General features: G+C 34.6%; 1 pseudogene across 1 annotated transcript; it reads right to left on the bottom strand.

Moving 5' to 3' along the window:
• Window positions 1-4,287: 4,287 nt before the first annotated feature.
• Window positions 4,288-10,266, bottom strand: LOC145813708 (ATP phosphoribosyltransferase 2, chloroplastic-like; annotated as a pseudogene). Its single transcript, XR_014356934.1, has 10 exons — window positions 10,210-10,266; window positions 8,528-8,641; window positions 8,045-8,110; window positions 7,842-7,949; window positions 7,631-7,714; window positions 6,350-6,522; window positions 6,192-6,305; window positions 6,038-6,118; window positions 5,714-5,833; window positions 4,288-4,359 (listed from the first exon to the last, which is right to left on the bottom strand). The product of XR_014356934.1 is annotated as an ATP phosphoribosyltransferase 2, chloroplastic-like (transcript).
• Window positions 10,267-10,673: the final 407 nt, after the last annotated feature.

A 10,673-nucleotide genomic window follows, 5' to 3' on the forward strand; every position in this document is an offset into this window, starting at 1 on the left:
TTGGATTCAAATTGAAAAGAGGGGTTTCTATATTATATTACATAATTGATTATGGGACTTGGTTGTGAGCCTATCTCATGTTAATGGGGTCAATATTTGAAAAAAATTGGGAGTTTTGCCCTAAAATGTTTGGAATAATTATTTTTTATAAATAACGAAATTGATATGAAGAATGTGAAATTGGGGAGATATATGAATGAAGGGTGTAGTTGGATTCTTTTAATCACTCACCTATGAAAATTTGATAAATTATCTGTTATAAAGATTGTATATCTGTTTAGAAATATCTGCATTGGGCTATCGGTGGAAGATAGTTACGATTATTGTAGAAATTGCATGAGGATTAGGTAAATTGAAACTAATCACTTAAATTGTGTCATTGAGTATGGCAGTATAATAAGGCTTTGAATATACATAGTTGATAGTCATTGAATATGACGATACTCTTGAATACATTGTACATGTATAAACATTTTGGGAGAAGAAATGGGATGTACTCCATTATTTGGGAGGAGATAGGGGATGGACTCCATTGAAAATTAAGTTGGCCGAAGTGTCCAGGGTGAAAGTCTTGAAATCTTATGTATAGATGGGTACCGATCCCGCCGACGAAATTTTCATAAAATGGCAAGGTTGAAGTGCTTGTATGGTAACCACTGAGTTGAAGTCTCGGTTAGGCTATTTGAAAAATTATACATTTAGTATATGACTTGAATGAAATGAAATAATACGAAATGAATAAAAGGAAATGGATTGAGATCTGAGTATCAATACTGAATGGTCATGGGAAGAATATAATTTGGCAACAATGATAGAGACCACTAATTTTGGAGCTCTAAAAAGATCACTAATGACATGACACTCAATAAAAAAAGAAAAAAAATACAACACCAAGGCCAAAATATCAAATCATTCATGGTGGGACCCACTGCCACATCATTAGTGGTAGCACTAATTAGTGCTCTTACTCATTTTCAATAATTTGGTCATAAATACTGAATGTTTATCTAGCACTTATATCTTAGTTAAACTTCATATATTGTGTTAGACTATCTTTACTAGGTTTTGGCTCATCCTACTTAGAAAACCACTTTTAGGTATCGGTGACATGCTTCCTTAAAGGACGTAGCTTAGGAAGACTTAGTAACTGGAGGCTTTATTTTGTTGTTTAAATATTTAGATGTTTATCCAAGCCTCGGGCTTAATATGTACAGAGCATATGACTTTCTATTTTGTTGTAGCCAAGTCATATCTTGGAAAGATGTAAGCCCGTAGGCATTTATTTTGTTGTCTTTAAATGATGTTACATGCTATGTCAATTTTATTATGTTCACTTCTCTTATAAGTTGGATTATGTGTAATATTTTGGGGGCGTGACACAAAGTGGAGGTCAATTGATGAGTACGAGAAGATGGAAGAACGAGAGAGATAGAAAGAAAATGAGTGAGAGAAGAGAGCAAGGGATTAGGATTAGGGTTTGGTTTGTTTGGACAGCACAACCAAAAATAGGATATAGATCATAGATAAACGGTCTAGGTATTTTCTAATAAATAAATAAATTATTCTAAGTGTGAGCGCACTACAACAAAAAACACATTTGGCAACCCAAAAATTTGTCGCCAAAAGTACAAATTCCGTCGCCAAAAGAATCAACGACAAATATACAACTTGTCGCCAAAGGCCTGTCACTAAAAGTATTGGCGACGAAATCAGAAATTGTCACCGTATGTAGACATTTAGCGACAAGCAAAATTGGTCGCCAAAAATCATATATTTTGTCGCTATAAAAGTACAATTTGTTGCTAAAAGGTTAAAATTTGGATAGGCTATGTAGTTTTAGCGACAAATAAATGCGTCGCCAAAAGCACTATTTAACGACAAAATTAATTTGGTCGCTAAAAATCACGTTTTTAACGACGAGTAAGTTTTGGTTGCTAAAAGTTCTTGGAATAACCACTAACTTTTAGCGACAAAAACAATATGTTGTTGCCAAATATATTAACAGCGACCAAAATACCACCTGTCACTAAAAATTCAGTACACAAATTTTGATTTTAATAATTTTCCTGTTCAAAATAATCCAAAACACCTGTTTTCCTGTGCACAATATATACGCAAATGTAATGTAAATAATAATACACCTGTGCAAGACATTCATACTAATTCAAAATTAATAGCTATGAAAAATCCCAATAAACATACTTACAACCAAATATTTTGATGTTAAACATCTAACCAACAAGTCATTTACTAAAATCCTATGTCAAAATATTTGCAAAAACACAACACTAAATATTTTGATGCTAAACATTTAATCCATAAATCATTTACCAAAATCCTATGTCAAAATATTTCCAAAAACACAAAATCAAATCTTCGGATGCAGCCCAAACTATTTTCCACCATTGCCAATCTGTCAGATGAAAAAAGAAAAAATAATATTAGATTGACAAAAAAAAAAAAAACTTCACAATTTTGATTTTAATTTTGTAACGGGAAGTCCAATCGGGTGCTGTTTGCTCATACAACTCTATTTAGGCTTGAACAAGTTACCCGTACCAAGTTTCAGTGGTCATTTTGCAATTTTAGCCCCCGAATGGGCCTTTTAAATCTTGTGTTTTACATTTTTTCTTCTAATTTTTTAACCGGAAATCCAATCGAGGTCTCATTTGTTCCTACAAGTCTATTTAGGTTTGAACAAGCTGTTCGTGCCAATTTTTGGGGGTTTCGGTTGTCATTTCGCAATTTCGGCTCCTGAACGAGCCTTTTAAGTCATGTGTATTACAATTTTCCTTCTTATTTTCTAACCGGAGATCCAATAGAGGTCTCGTTTGTTCCTACAAGTCTATTTAGGCTTGAAAAGGCTGTCCGTGCCAAGTTTTGGTGGTTTCAGCGGTCATTTTGAAATTTCGGCCCCCGAATGGGCCTTTTAAGTCTTGTGTTTTACATTTTTCCTTCTAATTTTTTAACCGGAAATCCAATCGAGGACCCGTTTGTTCCTACAAGTTTATTTAGGCTTGAACAAGCGGTCCGTGCCAAGTTTCAGTGGTTTCGGTGGTCATTTCGCAATTTCAGCCCCCGAACGGGCCTTTTAAGTCTTGTGTTTTACAATTTTCCTTCTAATTTTCTAACCGGAGATCCAATTGAAGTCCCGTTTGTTCCTACAAGTCTATTTAGGCTTGAACAAGCTGTCTGATTATTTAGCATTTGGTGGCCATTAGAAAACATTTTCTGTTCAAATAAGTTTTTTTCCATTGACCATGAGAATTGTTTTCCATTGACTTCCATTTGTAATAATACCAAACTCCAAAAAATGTAGAAAACGTATTCTGCTGCAACAAACTAAGCATAAATAAATGAAAAGGTCCAACCAAAGTGGCCTGTGTCTTATTATTTACACTCTTGCAGCATGATTTTTTTTTTTTTTTTTTTTTTTGATAAATAAACACTCTTGCAGCATGATTGATCATTTGCAATGACAAAAATGTCATGCTGCACGGAGAAGGCAGCCAATTAAGAAGGGTCGCATTCTCCAGTTACTCGTCCTAGTGTATTAATTCAACAAAAAAATTTAGAGAAAGAAAAAGATCTAAGTTTGAACATTATGCAAAGGAAGCCTGTTGAAACCCAAGTTTTGGAGTAAGCAGAGTATGTAAGATGTATCATTCCTAAGAATTCCTCTAGGTCAATGCCCAGGGAAGAACTAGAGCCAAAAAGCAAGAGATCCCAATGGCACAAGTCAAGTAAGCATATACATATTTGAACGATTTAGCATATGACTGACCAGCAGCGAATATGAATGATATCTAACATGAGATCCCACCTAAAGAACATGGATTATAAATATTAAACATTATGCAGACATTTTTTCATATAGTGATCCTTAAGTAAAATTTAAAATTTGTCTTTGAGCATCATACAAGTTAGTGCCAGAATTCATGCCAACAACCTTAAGTTCATATTTTCAAAGTTGCTATTTTATTTTTTCTAAATTTTCTCTCTAACTGGGCATGTTTTGGATAACTTAAAGAATTGAAAGTTAACAATAGGACATTAGGTTCCTCCACTTCTCCTCCATTACTGTATTATATAAATTTCTATTACTCATCAGAGAATCAAATCAGTTCAATCACTAGAGTACAGTTGAGAATTAGTAAACACGAATGCAAAACAAAAGCAACAAAAGAAGCGTACCAAGTGACGTTAGAAGACATTTTCTGAATATCCCAAAGTTTGAATGCCTGATCCTTTCCATTCGAGATAAAATAACGGCCATCTCCACGATTGTCAATAAAAGTAATGCCTTCTATATGTCTCGTCAGGACCCCAGCTGCTTGCCCTTTTGCAACGAAACAACGCCTGTTCCACACCAAACAATTTTATTTCAAGATTCCTAGTAAAATAAATGGAAGGCATGATTAAAAGAAAAACAACAATAGCTTGTGAGCCAGCAGCACCACAGATTAATTATCCTGCCACTGCAATAAATCACCCCCCTTTTCATTGCATCTAAACATTCTTAAAAATCCCAGAGGTCCTGACAAGTGATTTCTATGAGAATGCATTTCAAAAGCATTTCTTGACCATATTAGGGAGTATAACACCGAGTCAATGGCCCACAATTTCTATTCATCTGATATATGACAAATGGTAAAATTAAAATCAATTTCACACCACAGCACTGTAGGAAATATAAACCCTGGGTTCTATTGTTCTCCAAGCTAGGCATCTGCAAACTATAAAGATGAAACAACACCAAGGATCAAACTTGAAACAAACCCCTAAAAAATATCATCTCCTAGATTTACACACCACCATTCTTGTAGAATGGTTTATGGTATTGCGTCTAAAACTCTATATTTATATATCATGGTTGTATCTTATCATGAGTTGGAGGATACATTCTAATTTTAAAAAATAAATTAAAATTTTGAAAGCAATAAGCAAAAATCTAACAAATAAAAAAACGCACAAGAAGTAATCCTCACTAAAATACAGTGCTAAATGTCCATATCACAAAACCATCAAGGTAGCCCGGCGGTTAAAGGTTGTCATTGGGACCCATTGTTAGTCAAGAGCTCTTATGTTAAACTCCCGCTGGCCACACCTGTGGCTTGTGGGTGGTCGCAATGATTTGGGGTTTTGGTTCTAGGAGGTCCTGGATCAAGTCTTGTTAGCACTCATGTTATCTTTGTCATTGTGCATGTTCTCTCCAGGTTTGAGACGAGATTGCATGTGAAGGAGAATGTTAGCTTGATATAAATTATTGGGCCATTTCCTAAAACTTAAGCTTTCCGAACAATTGATGATCTAACAGCTCCATCAAATAACTTTCAGATTTGAAAAAGAAAAAAGAAGAGAGAGTGAGACAGAGAAGAAATGAAGTAGAATTTCACATCAGTACTGCCTATATGCTTTTTGTTGTAGTGTCCATATGTAATATGATATTTGACATGGCAAGGAATTACACAAAGTTGGTCCTATAAATGTGAGCTAGTGGGAAGTTAGACATGATACAAAATTAAATTACAGCATTATTTGCACAAAGTGGCAGCTCTCATTCTCTACCCCAAATAAGACTAAACCCTAAACTTTGTGGTCTTTCTCTAACTCTCTGCGTGTCGTGGGTGGATGGGTGGGAACTTGGGAAAGAATAGTTTCTATTGTTATAATTAATGGCATATATTGAGTAAAGAAAGAAAAAGTGTCTCACTGCTCTCAGCTGTTGGACAGACTTGTAAAGCAACTTTTTGGGCACACATATGACTATGGCATAGTAATCTGCTGCTACTCTCCCATCACGTTTGCAAAAAATAGGACTTATAGTTGGCCCCTGCATATATAAACATGAAAAGCATTTAAGGCAGCTCTTGGAACTGAGAAGAACTCAACATTTAATCAATAATTCAAAAATATCAAAGTATCTCCAGTGAGTGCTTCCACAATACACGCCATTTAGAATTAACTTGTACTAGGATAAAACAACATATATGGTTTGGTTTTCACATTTCTTTGAAAGAAAGAGAGATTGATTCACCTGCAAGCCCGATAATGATGTTTGGCTCAGTATTCGCTCCGCCACCTCCTCTTGACTGCTTCCCCTCATGTTTGCAGTAACCTAACATAAATAGCATGAGACAATGAAATTATAGGCAACTACAACCATAACATAAAAAATAAATTATGCACACCGTGAACTGTCCAATTGCCCTCAAATGTGCCTCCAATCTTTCAAGAATTTCATGTGTGATGTCTAATACACCTTTCCGTTGGGTCAAGGACTTCTTGCTAGCAACAAGGACAACCTGAAGACAACAAAGATAAAGTAGAGAGACTTTCAAATTAATACTTGAAGACCCTCTTTAAAATAAATTATCAAAGACCGTTTGGCATGCTTGGTTAAGTCCAAAGAGAGTGCACCTGACTTTGCAATATAACTCCACCTTCAATTTCTTTTAAATTGTTCTCTCTCAATGTGGTTCCACGACTCACAAGGTCCACAATAGCTTCAGCTATTCCCATCTTTTTCAACAACAAAGCAAGCAGCTAATATTAATACCATTGGGAACTAGCATATATAATGCAATTTATATTAAATGAGTTGCATTAGGAGGCAGGAACTATGCAATGCCAAATAAATAAGTTAACTTTATAGATACTAAGCAACCAATTTCAAAAAGAAAAATGCTATAAACAATGAGCTAGAAAAAATGAACTGTTCTGAATTTTACCTATTCAAAACAGCATCCAGAACAAAAAGGAAGCTGATTTTTATAGCAAGTCAAGAATGGTAAACTTTTCTAAAAATTTCATTTATTAAAGATTCAGTGATCTGATCACTGAAAAACAAAAAAAAAGAATGTAAACAGAAGTAACAAACGAAGGCACAATTGCCTGCCAAAATTCTAAAATGTCACGACAATAAATCAAAAAGCAAAATTCAGTTAGTTCATTACATTCATAGCCAATGGCAACAATAAATCAAAAAACAGGTAAGAAGCTAATTGAGATCTTGAAAATGAAACACATATATACATGTACCAACTCCTCTATATGTATACATATATATAGTATAACTTCAAAATGATATTGAAACATGCAGGGAATTCGGGTTCAAATTTTTGCTTCACTGGTTTAATTAGAAAATAGGTCAAATTTTTACCCAACCCTCCCCTCCCCAAAAAAAAAAAAAAAATCATAAGAAGAAGAAAGAGGGTATTTTTACATAGTTATATTGTAAACTTCAATTATTTGACATGCTTCTACCTAGGTGAATGTCCAACCACAAGTGTCACATACATATCTCATACCCTTACATTAGTGTCTAGTTTCCAGAAAAAGGGTACTACACACATATGAAGAGTCAATTAACATAGCTTGACTGCATCAAATCAAGGGTGCAGATATGTGAAACTGGAGATAAATATAAACACCCCACAATCAAAAATAACCACTAACAAGATAGAAGAAATATTTGACAAATAAGTATAGTATTTGTGAACATGTGAGACATTAATGGCCAAGCCTTCATGTACTATCCACTCTCCCTGGCAAGCATCACGTGCAATACTCACGAGAGATAGCATAACTTGACAAAAATAATAAAACTATAGAAAAAAATAACTCTTACCGCAGGAGCTGCCTCTAATGCTCCATCAGCAGTTGAAAAAGTAACATGCTTCACTCCATTTTCCTTCATAAATTTAGAACCCAGCTGTGCACAAGAATGGACTACAAACTTAATCCCAACCAAACTTCTTAATTAAAACTTATAAATAAAAATTATTTAGAAAGAAATAATACAACAGAAAAATGATAGGACAAAGTGAAATGCAACATACATAAGTGAAACCAGTGGCAACTCTCAGAGGTTTCTCGGGTGTCCATTGACGCATTTGCGCTAGCTCCTTCATTGAGTTTGCATTCTCAAAAATCCCATATTTGGGTATCTGACAAAAAGAAAATATGTATTATACCCACAACCGTACAACCGCGTGACAATCAGCATACCACTGTATTGTGTTAAAGGAGAACAATGACTTACTGCCAAGGATAAACGGCAGTCTCAAAACTCAAGTGCATCATGAACAAGAATTAGATCTTCATTCCCCTATGAAAAGTAATTCACATGATAATTTTCAATTGTTAATATTTTCCCACAAAATCAAACTAAATGAAAACAAGTGCACAAGAAAATTAGCAGTGCCAAGATGAATGCAACATTAACAGTAAGGATGGTATCTTTTTTCTTTTTTGATAATCAAATTTATTTAAGAAAAACAATGCATCAAGAGGGAGATGCCATCTTTATATGTCACAAGTGTACGAAGCCAAAAGCAAAAGGAATTTTTCATATCACTGATTAGAGAAGATTACTGAAGCGTATGTTAAATGAACAAAACTTATAAGTCATAGTAGGAAACTTGCTCAACAGGTATCAAACATGAGCATACAATCAATTATTCACTTCTCACAATTGTGACTTCTCCCTTATGTGAATAAAAAAACTCATTTGCACAATTCATACCTGCCCATATTCACTAACTGTATCAAGACCCACAATACCAAGGTCTAGATCCCCTGATACTAATTTCCGTACAATGTCTTTTGGCCACTGAAACCAAACTTCCAGGTTTGAGAGCTGCAACAACCATTAAAAAAAGTCATGCAGCTACATAAGACATAAACTTAAGCATAACTGTAAATACTAAAATGTAGAGCATGAAGAGGTCAAAAACAATGCATAAACTAAGTGGCAGAAAACAAGATTTTTGTTTAGAGAAAAAATACACTGCCCCATATATATGTTCCATATTTCAATAGTGTCTAACACATGGTTTTATTGATCAAATTCATTGAACCAATGGATGAATACAAGAGAGAGAAAATGTATTCACTCACACACTCATAGTTTTCAGTGAAGATGGGAAGGATGACAACAAATGCTGAAAATGGACAAAGTACCATCTAGAAGAAAGCTTACACAACATAACATTGTGAAACATGCAATGTATAATAGTATTTATGTAAGCAAGTGCATTGGCTTGCAGAGTTCACATCTGCTAACTCGCAGATGAGATTGAAATTTTGCCTCTGTAGCCCATATTAACAGACAAAGTACATCTCTTGATAACACATTCTTAAATAACATAAAATTATTTAGGGCAATTACAAGCAGAATAACAAAAACCAATAACCTTCTCCAAATAGCCTAATATATTCTTTGGAAATGAAAAATGATCAATCATCAACCTGAACTTTTAGCAAGATGGGTTGGGTCTAGGTTTCTTTGACACCAATATACATTTTCAGAAGGGCTCAAACCCACCCCAACATCTTTGTTTATGTGACTTCTACTGCTATGTCACTCTACTGAAAAATGGCATGTTGAACCCTTAAGGACACAATAAGCTATTTGTGCTATTGAACGAATTGCAGTTTTGCTATTTATGTTAGTCAGTATTGTGGCTACAGCTTAGTTAGAGTTGCACCCAAAATGTGTGCCAAAACATACAGGAATATAGGTAGCTAATAATATACATACAAACATAACCTTCATAAAAATAACAAATATCACTTTGGACTAGTCATCATATTAAACTCTCCCCCAACAATTCCCATACGCAATGGTCAAGAAATCCTGCTCATTACTGCTTTTCCAATAAATAGTAAAATAATATGTACAGATTTATGAAAATGTACTAAAGAATAAAAGAACGAACCTGCAGGAGTTTTGAAACTTCAAATAATTAAGTCCTATCCTCCTACACATTCAGATTCAGAGCCTGAAACTATTATACCCTCCTAAACCAGATGATCCATACCCAAAATTATAATATCAGTCCCTAAAAAATACAAAATCAGTTCCAAAATCAGTCCGAAATTCAGAATATACCAGTCCCGAAAATCAGTTCCAAAATCAGTCCAAAAATTAGAATATATCAGTCCGAAAATCACAATATCAGTCTGAAAATCACTATATCAGTCCGAAAAATCAGATTGATGACAAAGACGAAAAAGAGGAAGATGAGAGAGTGTGAGGGAAAAATCAGTCCTATTGATTGTGTTGTGTTCTGCAGTGCCGAACAAGAGAATGAAATTGATGATAAAGAAGAAAGAGAGGAAGATGAGACAGTGTGAGAGAGAGAGTGAGAGGGAGAAGGAGAGGGAGAGGGAAAGAGAGACGAAGAAGAGGGAGAGAAGACATACCTGTTTCTCTTCTGTGCCGCTCCAGGTTGTGGAATGAGAAGACGAAGAAGACACATTTTAGGTCAATCTTGTTTATTCGGTCATTAAAAAAAAAAAAAAAAAAAAAGACAAATTCAAAACGACGTCGTTTTGACAAGAAATTTATTGGCGACGAAAATTATTATGTTGCCATAAATATCATTCACTTTTCAGCGACTATTTTAATTCCGTCGCCAAAAAATCTAAATTGGCGACAAACATTTTCGTCGGCAAATATTAATTTCGTCGCCAAAACTTTTTTAGCGCTCCCGCGCAGAAAATTAAATTGGCGCTAACCATTTTTGGCGACGAATTAAGATATTTGTTGCTAATAGTGTATTTTTTGGCGACCAACACATATATTGTCGCCAAAAACATACAATTGGCAACAAAATTCAATTTGGTTGCTAAAAAACGTCGCCAAAAATGCTTTTTGTTGTAGTGGC

Source organism: Camellia sinensis, chromosome 2 (genome assembly GCF_055761805.1).
Source record: "Camellia sinensis isolate YWXY chromosome 2, ASM5576180v1, whole genome shotgun sequence".
Taxonomy (NCBI): Eukaryota; Viridiplantae; Streptophyta; class Magnoliopsida; order Ericales; family Theaceae; genus Camellia; species Camellia sinensis.